The following is a 12,991-nucleotide window of genomic DNA, read 5'->3' as shown; positions in this document are numbered from 1 at the left end:
GGAGTTTTCAGTTTGTACTTGTCGACGGGTTTGGGCGTAGAAGCAAAAGAGGAGCCCGGGGTCGTCCCATAGGAGGTGGACGAGGATCTCGGGGATGAGGTCGTCGGGGAGCCCCACCGCTGGCGACGGCATTGCGGCAGAGGCGTAGCTATGCTTGCTCTGCTTTGCTTAGAAGTACATCAGTTAAGGGGGACATTCTTAGGCCAACTCCAACAGAGATAGTATCTGTACTTTTTTCTTCCTGCTATAGTAAAATGTCTCTCCCTCCACATTATATCTCTCTCCAACAGATGCTCTAAATCAACTTTTCTGCTGCTATAGTAATACGTCCGGGATGGAGTAGCCGGCAAATTTGCTACCTATTGTAGCATGCCTCACCACTGTGCACTGAGTATGCACGTGGGTCCGGGGGGAGGAGGAGAGTAATGAAAGGTAAGAAATATAGTGTCTGTTGGAGATGAAAAAAAATAAGAGATGCTGTAATAGTGTTATAGGGTGTGAATTTTTAGAGTTTCTGTTGGAGATAGCCTTAAGGGGAAAAATCTGATCCGTATGATTTTTTTTAAAAAAAAACGTATCCTTGCAAATGCGAACTGAAATACATCATCTATTTATCTTATTTTCCAAGTATAATATTGCAAGTAATAACTTTAGGCTTAAACCAGAATAAAGCAACCATGTTCAAGTAACAGAAAATTGCACACTAAGCTAAGCTGAAAATTAGACACTGAAAATGGTTCTCAGAGCCACGGTCACTAACGACTGAACGAGAAGAACCATTTAGTGACAATGACGCCTGACTATTTTCCTAATTACGTGCACAACAGAAAATAAAATACTTCAAAGCAACACCTGTACAAGATGCCAACACCTGCAGGCTACAGACTCAAGTTGATGGATTAATCTGTCCTCGCTGAGGATGGTAATATGACCAGGGATTTTAATTTTGTTTTACAATTTTTCTCGTTCACCGGTGAAAAGATTTTTCGTCCTCTGCCCTATGGGTCCCACGTGTCAGTGAAAAAAAATTCTAGAATTAGATATTTCGTTCCACTCCGAAATTCACAAAAATTCGGTAAAATTTAATCCGTGAATATGACACGCTAGCACAATTTGAAAAGTTACCATGCAGAACTTTTGTAGCTCAGTAATTGCAGCTTTTTTAGGACAGTTGGTTAGTGCCTCTAATGCAATATTCAGGCTGAGAGAAAAACAATATACATGCTAAATACCATTAGAAATTAGCACATGATTTGTCGGTGCAACTCAAAAGCTTTACTTAACAAGTTGAACCTAAAAAAGTAGGCAGGCATAACTCAACGTGGCCTTCAAACATAGCAATGTCATGTATCCATTCTTCTGAATCACAGGAATCATCATTGATATTTTCTTGATGTCACTAGTCGAAACTTTGCTTACTGTATGACCTGATATTCTCCAAAACTGTATGCCATTATGCATAGAAAGGCTAAAACTGACTAAAAATTATTTTCAGGTCCATGCATTGGCCAGAAAAGGTTGACACTAGGACTCAGAATGTATCTGAAAATGGAATTCTATTATATTTTAGTTCAAAATGTACCCTGAAAAGTCTGAATAGTACTGGGACAACCTTGTTCAAGGAATAAAACTGAAACTGGCACACACAGGATGATTTTTCAAGAGAAAAAGTAAACCTTAAGTTTCAAAGTGGCCTTGTCAAGCAAGATTAAAGTGTTAACTAGGATAGCTCAAATGTAAACATGAATCCGCCGCCAACCAACGCCACTGGAGGAAGGGAGGGGGGAAGAGGCAAGGCAACGGCGGCCGCTTGGCACCGTCATCGGCTTCCACCACCTACGACGCCGTCGACGGACAGCGGAGGCGGCAGCGGCCGCACGCGGGCGGAAGTGGGTGGTTCTTAGCGGCGGCGATAGTGGCACCCCCGTGTTGCCTCTCGGAAGATGACGAGGGGAACAAACTTGTTGACAGTAAACACCAATGGTTATGACTAAAATTATGGTGAATTGCACTTAGCACTGTCATTCCGTCCTGAGTTTCCTCAGTTTTCCTATTCTAAAAATTTCCATGTGCTGGTCAATTTGCTCTAGAACATGAGACTTTTTAGACCAGTTGATTTGGATATTTTTGCCGCCCAACTGAAAGCAACCCCAAAAGCATAATGCCATCATGTCTGCAAAACAGGAAGCTCAACTTAATCAGCATGACACAAAAGCATATAGCCAGTTTCAAGATGTTAAAAGGAAAACAAACATGATACCAGATCAACAAGTTTAGGCAGGAGCAACTCCGCACATATGAGATTCTGCCTTGATGACATTACGATTTTACAATGTTTCAATCTGAAGTTTAGATAAAAGGAATCAATAACAACATCAGTCGCCTTTGAGTGCACACTGCACGCTTCCAGTACAAAGCGGCAGGCTTTGTCATTGTCACTCTACACCCGGTGAATGTCCACCACAAGCATTACCATTATCATTTCTATGAATCAACAACATGAACAGGCTTTGAGCCTTTGATCGGATCTCCTCTGTAACTTGGCAACTGCTCCACGACCACAACTAGGATGCAGAATGGATACGATACAGTTGATGAGGAACAGCAATAATTTCTGGATAAATAATGCAGATACACATGGTTCGCAGGAGAAAGGGTCCGTTGATCACTCTCATGAAAATACTGAAGGAACAAGAGCTTCGCATGACATGATAGCTGTTGCCCTTAATGCAACTCACCAAATCGCTGGTGCCCATAATTTTTCCAACAGTTTTAGCTCCCGATTTTCACTTCAATGTCTGTCTATGATATTCTCCACTTTATTAACCATATGAACAGACTAGTGTTTTGAAATTGAACTATCACTCAAGAATTGTCAATTCCAAGTGCATGCCTGAATGGCTGCTGAAACCAAATTCAGGCATGGCAGTAAAATGGTACTAAAACTAAACCACACAGGCACATTTTTCAGGAAAAAGGGACAGATTCAATCTATCAATTTCATGTAGGCATGCCAGGCGTGAAATAGAGCATTTATCCACCTCAATGAACCCTGTGTGCAGAATCTGAACTGAAATCTGAGTGTTTCCAGTTCCAAGTGTGTTCCTGGAAAGGCTGAAAAACTACTGTCCTCTTTCAAAAAATTAAAATTAAACCGAAGCAGTAAGATTTATTTTTAGTAAAAAGAGCCCAATATATATATATATAATGAGTGGACTTGTCAACCATGGATATCTATTATATTGTTATTCGAGGGTTAAAAGAACCATCACGTTCACTCTCAAGATTATAAAATTATCACGTTAATCGGAAAAAAGAAAAGGATCTAGATCACTCATTATTATAAACATCTAACAGTCTAGATTAAATCAAAGAGTCAATATCAAATACAATTAATAAATAGCTAAATTCAGAATTAAAAATTATGGAACATTAGCAATTTGATTTTCATAAGGTTTGGGAAGCAAAATATCTAAATAAAGAGTCCAAATAAAATAAAATTAATAACAATTGAAATTGGAGTTAGAATAGAAAAAATAAAGATCCATATCAAATATAGTGTTAGAAAAAATCAAATACCTAAATAAAGAGTCCATGTAAAATAGAATTAATCAATAGATAAAAATCATAAAAAAAATAAAAAAATCAAAATTCTCACTAAGATAATAGATTAAGAAGTATCTGTAGCTCAAAGTCGTCATATCAAGCAGGCAGCGGGCAAGGCAGGACACGCAAGCAAGATAAACTTATTTTGATTTTGGTTGAGCTATCTACACTTGATGCACGATTTTAGCATTGATCAAAACATACACGAATCGAATCAATACATATATACGATTTTGGTACAAGTTTGGAGCATGAGTCATTTTCTCTTCCTTTAACATAATTTTTATCTCTTCTTCTAATTTTATGTGTTTTGTAACTAAATGACACAACATCATATATAAAAAAGTTAAATAGAGTAATTTTTCATTAAATGTTATCGTGACAACATATTGCAGCGAGGTTAGCCATATTATTAACGCGGATCACTGGCTATTATAATATAAAACTAACCAAAATAAGTTTAGCTGCAAACCTGAAACATAGTCTTTAGTCACTACCCGGCCTGATTGAGCTGGATCGTGAAGACGACAGCATCTTTACTGACGAAAATGACTGTGAGACCCTCCGCGAAGCCAACCACATCAGGTTCCCTCAGGACCGGGCACCCTCCCTCCACCACTAGTGTTGCTGTCGTCGCGTTTAGGAATCCGCAGTGGTCGCCTCCTCCGCGTTAGGAAATATCCTCCGCCTTTCTGGCTACTTTCCTTGCCATTTCTAAATAGCCTACTATTCCTCGTCGTCTCAAACTTGAGTTTGATAGGAAAACTCAAGCAGAGCTCGATCCGAATTTAAGATCTAGCTGAACCTATAATTAGACTTAGTTTGGCTTATTAACGTCTCGAGTGGAGTTCGAATTAAACCCAGAGTGAGTTAAGTTTGAATAGTTTATAAGTCTCAGTTTTTTTATAATTCTATCTATGAGTCACTTGTGTATATAGTTATGTGACTTTGAGATTGAGCGATTGATTTTTAGGTTGGATCGTAAGGTTAAAAGAAAAAACTTGACTAAAGTGAATAGGCACCGGTTTTATCTCAATAGAAAGTAATTAGAGTTAGCCAAACTTTTGACAAACTATTCGAGCTCAAGCTCGATAAACTCATGAGATTGTAGCTAGACTTGAGCTTATCTTGTTAGGTTCTCGAGCTGAGCTCAAATCGAGTCTATAACAAGTCGAGTTCAAATAGCTCAAGAGCCTGGAGCTTTTTTTAACAGCTCTATAAATAGGTAGGAACTATGATCGATTAGCTCGTCACCCAATAATGGCGGAAATGGTGGGAGTGGTGGCTTCGGCCGTTGCTCAGGAGGGCGTGAGCGGAGTGTCATCGTACATCTCAAACAAGTTGGAGGAGAAGGCGTCCGCAGGGCACGGCATCGAGAGGCTCGAGATGCTACTTGAAGGGAAAACTCTCATGTATGAAATGGTGAGAGGAAGCCAATCACGCTAAACGTTGAACGGGTGGACACGAGAGAAGGCAAAAGTTTGACTTTTTGATCCGTAGTTCGAATAGACGATACGTGATCATGGATGCGTAGATTTTGTCGAGATGATTCTATTTGACTATCTAAACATCCTGTTTGGAAACCGGATAAGACCGTGACGAGCTTAATAAATTTAGACCGTTGGAAGGGGAAAAAAAACCTAGCGGACTAAGTCGGTCAAAAGACCCACCCAGTCGATTCCACAACCACCACTCTCCACTGCCCTGGTTCATAGCCGCCGTCTGAGCCAATTGAATTTTTGCCACCACCAAAAAAGTTACTTCGCTTATTTATCACTTTGGCCCACAGTCATTGACTCAGATGATCCTGCATTTTATTGATATGCGTGGGAAGAGGAAGCAAGAGAGGAAGGAAGCAAGAGAGGAAGGAAGAAGGAGAAGGAGAAAAGGGGGATTTTCGTTGAATTTCTCGAAGAATCTTCATCGATCTAAGATCTCACTGCAAGGGTAACCTCTAATTAGTTTTAGATGGTTGTAGTTGATTTTGTGACGGAAGAAATCCTCGCCGGATGTGGGATTTGGTAGTCCGATTTGTGTGCAGCAATCTTATTTTGAAAACTGAGATGAATCAGTACCGAATTTGACCATGATCCTAAAACAAAAGCTGTAGGTCTCATCGATATACTTCTAATGCCACTGATCTTGTTCGATTTGGATAAACGGTTTAGGAGAAAAGGCCAAAACAGTGCTACTGTCTGGCAGATTGTTTACCGCGCAGCAGTAGTTCAATCCCATATTATTCGGATTGTGGGATGTCTCCTTTTGATGGTGCATTGCGTATGTTTATTCCTATGCAATATATTGAATCCATGCTTTTTCATCAACATTGATTATGCCATGTTTACACATGGGAGGGCGATTATGTCGACATTTTTATGGTGCTATTAAAAAAATTGAGCATTCCTATGGATTCATATGCATACATATGCATTTTATATGGAGTTAAAGGTCGGTCACCATCCTCGTGCCATGACTAGTACCGGTACATAGAGTTGCATAAGAGGTTGGTATTGTCCAACATTGAACTCACAAATGGAGTTGCATCATGGCATACATGCATCTTTAATATTGGGAGTATTAAAAATCTTGGAGTATATGGATTTATGATTTTGGGGTATTCTGGAGACTTAATGGCAATGGCTATTCCATAAAGAAGTGTATCTCTATTTGCTCATGTCCTTGGCTATTTTTGTGATATAACCATGGTTGTTAAAGTTACTAATTAACTGTATGTGAGATATGTGTATATTCATAGCCGTTGCTTGCCGAGTATATCTCACCCCATTATATCTTTTTCAGGTGTGCTTAGATCGTTTTGGCGAGCATGAAGGGTATGGGACTTAGAAGTTTGCATGCACTACTCCACCACGATGTTAATAACCCAGTGCATGCTTTAAGACTTAGTTTAGCAGTGTGATGCTCCTAGCTTGTGTTAGACTTTTGCTAAAGAGTTTTGATCTTGTTTATGTAAAGAAGGGATGTATGTCACCGTTTGGTGTTAGAGAGTGTTTAATCTCTGCTTATATTATGTTTAAAATTCTATATTTTCCATGACTGTGTTGTTATGCCAGTTTGCTACTTATTACAAAGGAGGCACTACCGAAATTTTGAATTTTGGCTAATTTAGGCTTTAGTTGCAAAAGTAGGGTGTTACACTGAGAGACCATTGAAAGTTTGAGAACGATCCGTCAATATGATTTTAAATGTTTGCTTAACAAATTAAACCCAACAAACTGTAGGTAGGCATAAGGATCATCGTCGATATCTTAGTTAATGTCATTAACGGAAATTTAACTTAATAGTATATCTGAATTATTCTATGAAAACACTTACCATTATGCCATTAGAAATAAAACCGAAACCGAACCGAAAAGATTCATTTTTCAGAAAAAGTGACACATTGATCTTAGGCCACAATCAAGGAAAGTTTAGCAAAAAGAGACTAGTTGACCTCGTTTCCCTATACTATTTGACCATGAGGGCCAAACTTTTTTCTTACTTTAACTGTCCAACAGGGAACAAAACACATAAATCATCAGCCCTGAAACTAAATTCAGGCACCCACACTAAAACTAAACCACACATGTTCAATTTTCAAGAAAAAAAAGGGGCGTATAAAATCTATCGATTCCAAGTAGGCTTGCCAAGCATGAAATGAGCATTTACTCATAAAAGTAGAAATGTAATTGACTTGACATAGATCTCAGGCAACAATCCCAAATATTTCAGCAAGAAGACAGAATTTATTGATGATGATGACCTACTCCTTCTTACTAGAAGTGCACAATTGAAAACAAAGCACCTAAAGCATGATTACTAACTCTTTTCTTTCTTGAACTACACAACTGAAAACAAAGCCTCTAAAGCATCAGTTCTGTCAGAAGCCAACAACATGATTTTAGTATCACTTCACCTAGTGTACTGAAAGTCTGAAACTGAACTATCATTCAATATTCTCAATTCCAGTTGTATGACGGAATAGATTCTAAAATTAAATTCAGACATGAAAGTGAAATGATACTAAAACAAAAGAATCAATCTATCAATTCCATGTATCCTTGCCAAAGCATGAAATGAGCATTTACTTGCAGAAGCAGAAATGTAAACCTGACATACATCGTGGGCTACAAACCCAGATATCTCTGCAAGGAGAGACAAGTAATTGACCATGATGACTTGCTCTTTTCTTACTAGAAGTGCACAACTGAAAACAAAGCACCTAAAGCATGATTACTACTACTTTTCTTGCTTGAACTGCCTAACTGTAAAGAAAGATCCTAATGCATCAGCTCTGCCAGAAATCAGCAGAACCAAGGTTCATGCTAATGGAAGAATCCCGGAGTCCTCATGGCTGTAGAGATGAGCCTGAAGCATTATGCCACAGCTCAAGATCCAGCCTATGAGGTATGTTTCAAACTGCTTGGTTGGCTTCGGTTGCAACATGTGCTTCGGACTGGCCATAAAGGAGATACCAGAAAGATGGAGGAACAAGTTACTAGTTATATCAAGCCAATTTCAAGAATAAACATTCTCAAATTGAACCAACACAAATCAGGTAGGGAGTGAGTCAATGCATATGAGATTGCGATCTCCCAATTTCATAAACTTGATGTTCATGCACACAGAAACCAGCATCCACGTATTTATGTGACAAAGTAAATTTGCTGCAATTTGACTAAATACGCGAAAATCACAACTGAGCAAGAACATGGAATCTTTTAAGGGCTACGATCACAAATGATTGGTGACAATGGCGCCTTACTATTTTTCCTAATTGAGTGAATGATTGGTGACAATCACAAATTTCCTGTTTTATTACGCACTTCTCCTTCACAAACGAGAAGAACCATTAGTGACAATGACGCCTTACTATTTTTCCTAATCGAGTGCACAACAGAAAACAAAATACTTCAAAGCAGAAGTTGAAAACGCCTGCAGGCTACAGACTCAAGTTGATGGATTACTCTGTCCTCGCTGAGGATGGTAATATGACGCTAGCACAATTTGAAAAGTTACCATGCAGAAATTTTTGTAGCCCAGTAATTGTAGCATTTTTAGGAAAGTAGGTCAGTGCCTACAATGCAATATTCATGGTGAGAGAAAAACAATATACATGCTAAATGCCATTAAAAATTAGCAAATGATTTTTCACTGTGACTCGCAAGCTTTACTTAACAAGTTGAACCTAAAAAATTAGGCAAGCATAACTCAACGTGCAATGTCATGTATCCATTCTTCTGAATCACAGGAATCATCATTGATATTTTCTTGATATCACTAATCGAAACTTTGCTTACTGTATGACCTGATATTCTCTCAAACTGTATGCCATTTTGCCCAGAAAGGCTGAAACTGACTAAAATATTTTCAGGTCCAGGCATAGACCAGAAAAGGTTGACACTAGGACTCAGACAACCTTGCAAAAGGAATTCTAATATGTTTCAGTTCAAAATGTATCCTGAAAAGTCTTAATAGTACTGGAACAACCTTGTTCAAGGAATGAAACTGAAACTGGCACACACAGAATGATTTTTCAAGAGAAAAAGTAAACCTTAAGTTCCAAAGTGGCCTTGTCAAGCATGATTAAAATGTTAACTAGGATAGCTCAAATGTAAACATGAACATAGCTCTTAGAGTCACGGTCACAAAAAATTGGACGAGAAGAACCATAATTGACCATGATGCCTTATTATTATTTAGTTAAAGCACCCAGTAAAAATAAACCACCTCAAAGCATCAGCTAGGCAAGAGGTCCACACCAGAACAATTTTGAGTCATAAGAAAGGTACAAGTGATATGGATTTCTTTATCCGTAGAAATGCGCAGCACGAGCACTGAACTAGTTATCTTTGTCAGGCAAAAGAGGATCCAAGGATCACTCTCACAATCTTTTCAAACTACTGTAAGAACAAGAGCACATCATACCTCTCAACATTGATGCACCTTAGGATATTGCTGTTGCACGTAATTTTTCCAGAAGTTTTAGCTCGTAATTTCATTTACACGTTTGTTTTGGATATTTAACATTTTGTTAGCTATATGAACAACCTAGTGCACTGAAACTGTATCACTCAAATATTTTCAGTTCCAAGTGTAGATACTGAAACTACTTTCATGCATGGAAATAAATGATACTAAAACTGAATCATCCAGGTTCATTTTTCAGGGGAAAAAGGTGTATTTAATCAATCAGTTCAAAGTGGGATTGCAAAACATGAAATGAACATTTACTCAATCATATAATGTCAATTGGAAGTGTATTGAAACTAAACTATTACTCATATACTGAATCTGAACAACCTAGTGGCTAGTGTACTGAAACTGAACTATCACTCATATACTGTCAATTCTAAGCATATGCCTGGATAGACACAGGAACCAAATTCAGGGATGGAAGTGAAATGATACTAATAAACCACACAGGTTGGGTTTTCAGGAAAATGGGACAGATTCAATTTCAAGTAGGCATGCCAAGCATGAAATGAGCATTACTCAAGAAAGTAGGAATGTGAACCCGACGGGAGGGTCTGGCATGTGGGACCGAGGAAGTTGCGAGAACTTAGCAACTTTGCTTTTGCTTGAGATTTTGGAAGGTGTTCTTCTGATGCTTTTGCCACTTGTCAGCTTTATTCTTTTTTTTCCATTCCGAGCATCACAGGTTTTTTTAAGTACAAGTCGGACGCAACACATATACTCACGCATATACATCACCATCACACTCATGTTCACACACATCTACGTGGGTGCGTCCTATCACACATCTAAATTAGATTGGAGACATAACCTCGCGTAGCGCGGGCACGTGCTTTGACCACTGAATACACCCACGCGTGTATGTATTATTCATTCTCGACATTTTAATCCTAGAAAAATGTGAGTACCCATGCAGAATCTAGGATTTGAACTTGGGTGGACAAGTTCCACTACAAGGAGCCTACTCAACTGAGCTATACTAGGAAATGATGGGAGAAGGGTATAGGGAGGTTTAACTTGGTGTGGGTGAACTTTCTAGCGGATTGGAATCCTCTGGGGAAGCTTTTATCTCCATATATGGCTTCCGGAAGGTGACGAAGCTCGCGAAGGGAGAAAAGGCCGAGAAAGTGAATCCGGCGGGGAGAAGAGGAGGAAGACTTGGGGAAGCCCTCCGAGAAGCTCGTGGGGGTTCCCACCTCTGATATCCGGCCTTCGATCGCAACGAACGGATCAATCCCTCTCTATAGGGTTTGATGGAGTTTGTGTGTGTGAGAGAGAGCTAATGAGAGTGAGAGGGAGAGAGAGGCCGGCTGAGGCCTTAAGTGGTGCCCCTGCTGTGTTCTGCCGGTTAGACCACAGGACACACGTGGCAAGCTCACATGGCTGGACACCTAGCAGTCAGACCGCGGGTATCCCTGGTCAGACCGCGAGGAGGGTTTTTGTGCTGGAATTTTTTAAGTGTTCCCTCTCCATCCTCTTTCTATTCTCTTCCTTCTCCAAAGTGTTTAGGGAGTCTCCAAGGTACTCTAAACTATTTCTAAGGTATTTGGAACATGTTTAACTAGTTTTTGATAGATGAATACGCATAAACACATGCGATAAGGATTACGCATGCTTAATTACATAATTAGCATTTTAGGGATGTGGCAGTGTCTAAGCATTCCTCCTTCCTTGCGCCCTTCGGCGTGCCATCACATCAACTCGGCATTCGTTTTGTTGGCAAATAATCGCTTCAAACGAGAGAATATAGGGAAATACCAAATCATATTAGCAGGAGGTTTTTATCATTACTCTTCTCCCCCACGCCATCGCTATCGATATAATAAACGTTGCGCTTGTACCATGATGCATCACAAACGTGACATCGCTTCCAAGTCTGCATCCCTATCGTGATACAAGATGCAGTCGTTTCGATATACATGTATTTTTTCTACTTTCAACACCAACGGGCAAACAATCTTCTTGGCGTGGCATATGTTTTTAGGTAACTCGTTGCCCTCTGGAAGCAAGTCTCTCAAGAATCGTAACAAATCGTTGAAACCCTTACCAGACTAATCATTGCTAGACTTCATTTGCAACAATGTCAGGACAATATGCAGCTTATTGTGCTCTTTCTTACAGCCATGGAACTTTTCATGTTGCCTATCACTGGTGAAGTCTCCCTCTGCATTGCGCAACATTTCGTCTAGGTCGTCATCATCGTTGCCAACAAATCGGACACTGATATATCGATGTATTCGTTAGCCGTTATATCGTTGCCTCCATCTTCTTCTACTATGGGTTGCTCTTCATGCACAGCCTCCTTATGTTCAACATGCTCGGTCCAGTGGATATAGTCAGCTTGAAACCCTTGCAAAATAAGTGTGCACGGATCTGCTCTATGCTTGCAATCAACGCAAGGACAACATATATAGTGATCATCATACTTGTTTTTTGTTTTCCTGTACGCCGTTGTAGCCCTAAAAAAGCCTTGACGCCATGAAAGAACTCTGGGCCGTGACGATCAGCCTTGTATATCCATGTCTGGTCTATTTGCAAATTTATGATTATCATTATATTTTAGCAATCATTAAAAAAACCATTGAACTGATAACCATGCAATATTTCAAAATGCACATCTAATTTATTGAATTACCTCGTATTTTGATTGCTCCATGTTGGAGGGCTCATCACATTCTGGCACTTGGTTCGTGTCGGAGGACCCACCTTCTAAATACTGTCGCATCCACTTGCGACTAGCGGGTGGATGTAGCACAATATTCAAATTCAATATATTGATCTATTTAGTTGTAAATATAATCTTTTTTCTAATTCACTACTAGAAAATTGGAGCTAGGTTTTAATCTATGTAGAGGTGATTTTAATCTTTTTTTCTTAAATCACTACTTGAAAATTGGAGATCTAGGTCACCATGGCATAATGACGTACTTTCAAATCTAGGGCAATCCAGCAAATAAATCTAACAACATATTTCATATAGATCGTCTCTATGTGCCCTACAATGAGAAAATTTTAATTTGTACTCAATAATTCTGAATTGGAGCTCTAGCTCCTCCCAAAATTCATCACCATGGAGTAGCAACATATTTTCAGATATGTACCAATCTAGCAAGTAAATCTAAGTAAAAATGAAATATAAGTTATCTTACTAACCTTGGACCACCTTAGTCACGTAGATTCCTCCAAATTTTAAAGTTTCCAAACGTAAGATTGAGCACAAATAGCGGGAGCGGAGTAGAACAAAGCTACTATCTGTTCTGTTCGAACTTGAGAGAGAAGAAGACGTCTCTTTTATACTGTACATTTATTAATGACAGCCCGTAACACGAACTGGCACTGATAAAAAGTATCAGTGTTAAATCATGTTTACTAGTTGGAACTAAAGTATCAGTGCCGGTTTATTCCAAGAACC

Source organism: Phragmites australis, chromosome 14 (genome assembly GCF_958298935.1).
Source record: "Phragmites australis chromosome 14, lpPhrAust1.1, whole genome shotgun sequence".
Classification (NCBI taxonomy): domain Eukaryota; kingdom Viridiplantae; phylum Streptophyta; class Magnoliopsida; order Poales; family Poaceae; genus Phragmites; species Phragmites australis.
Note: the sequence above shows the minus strand (reverse complement) of the source record.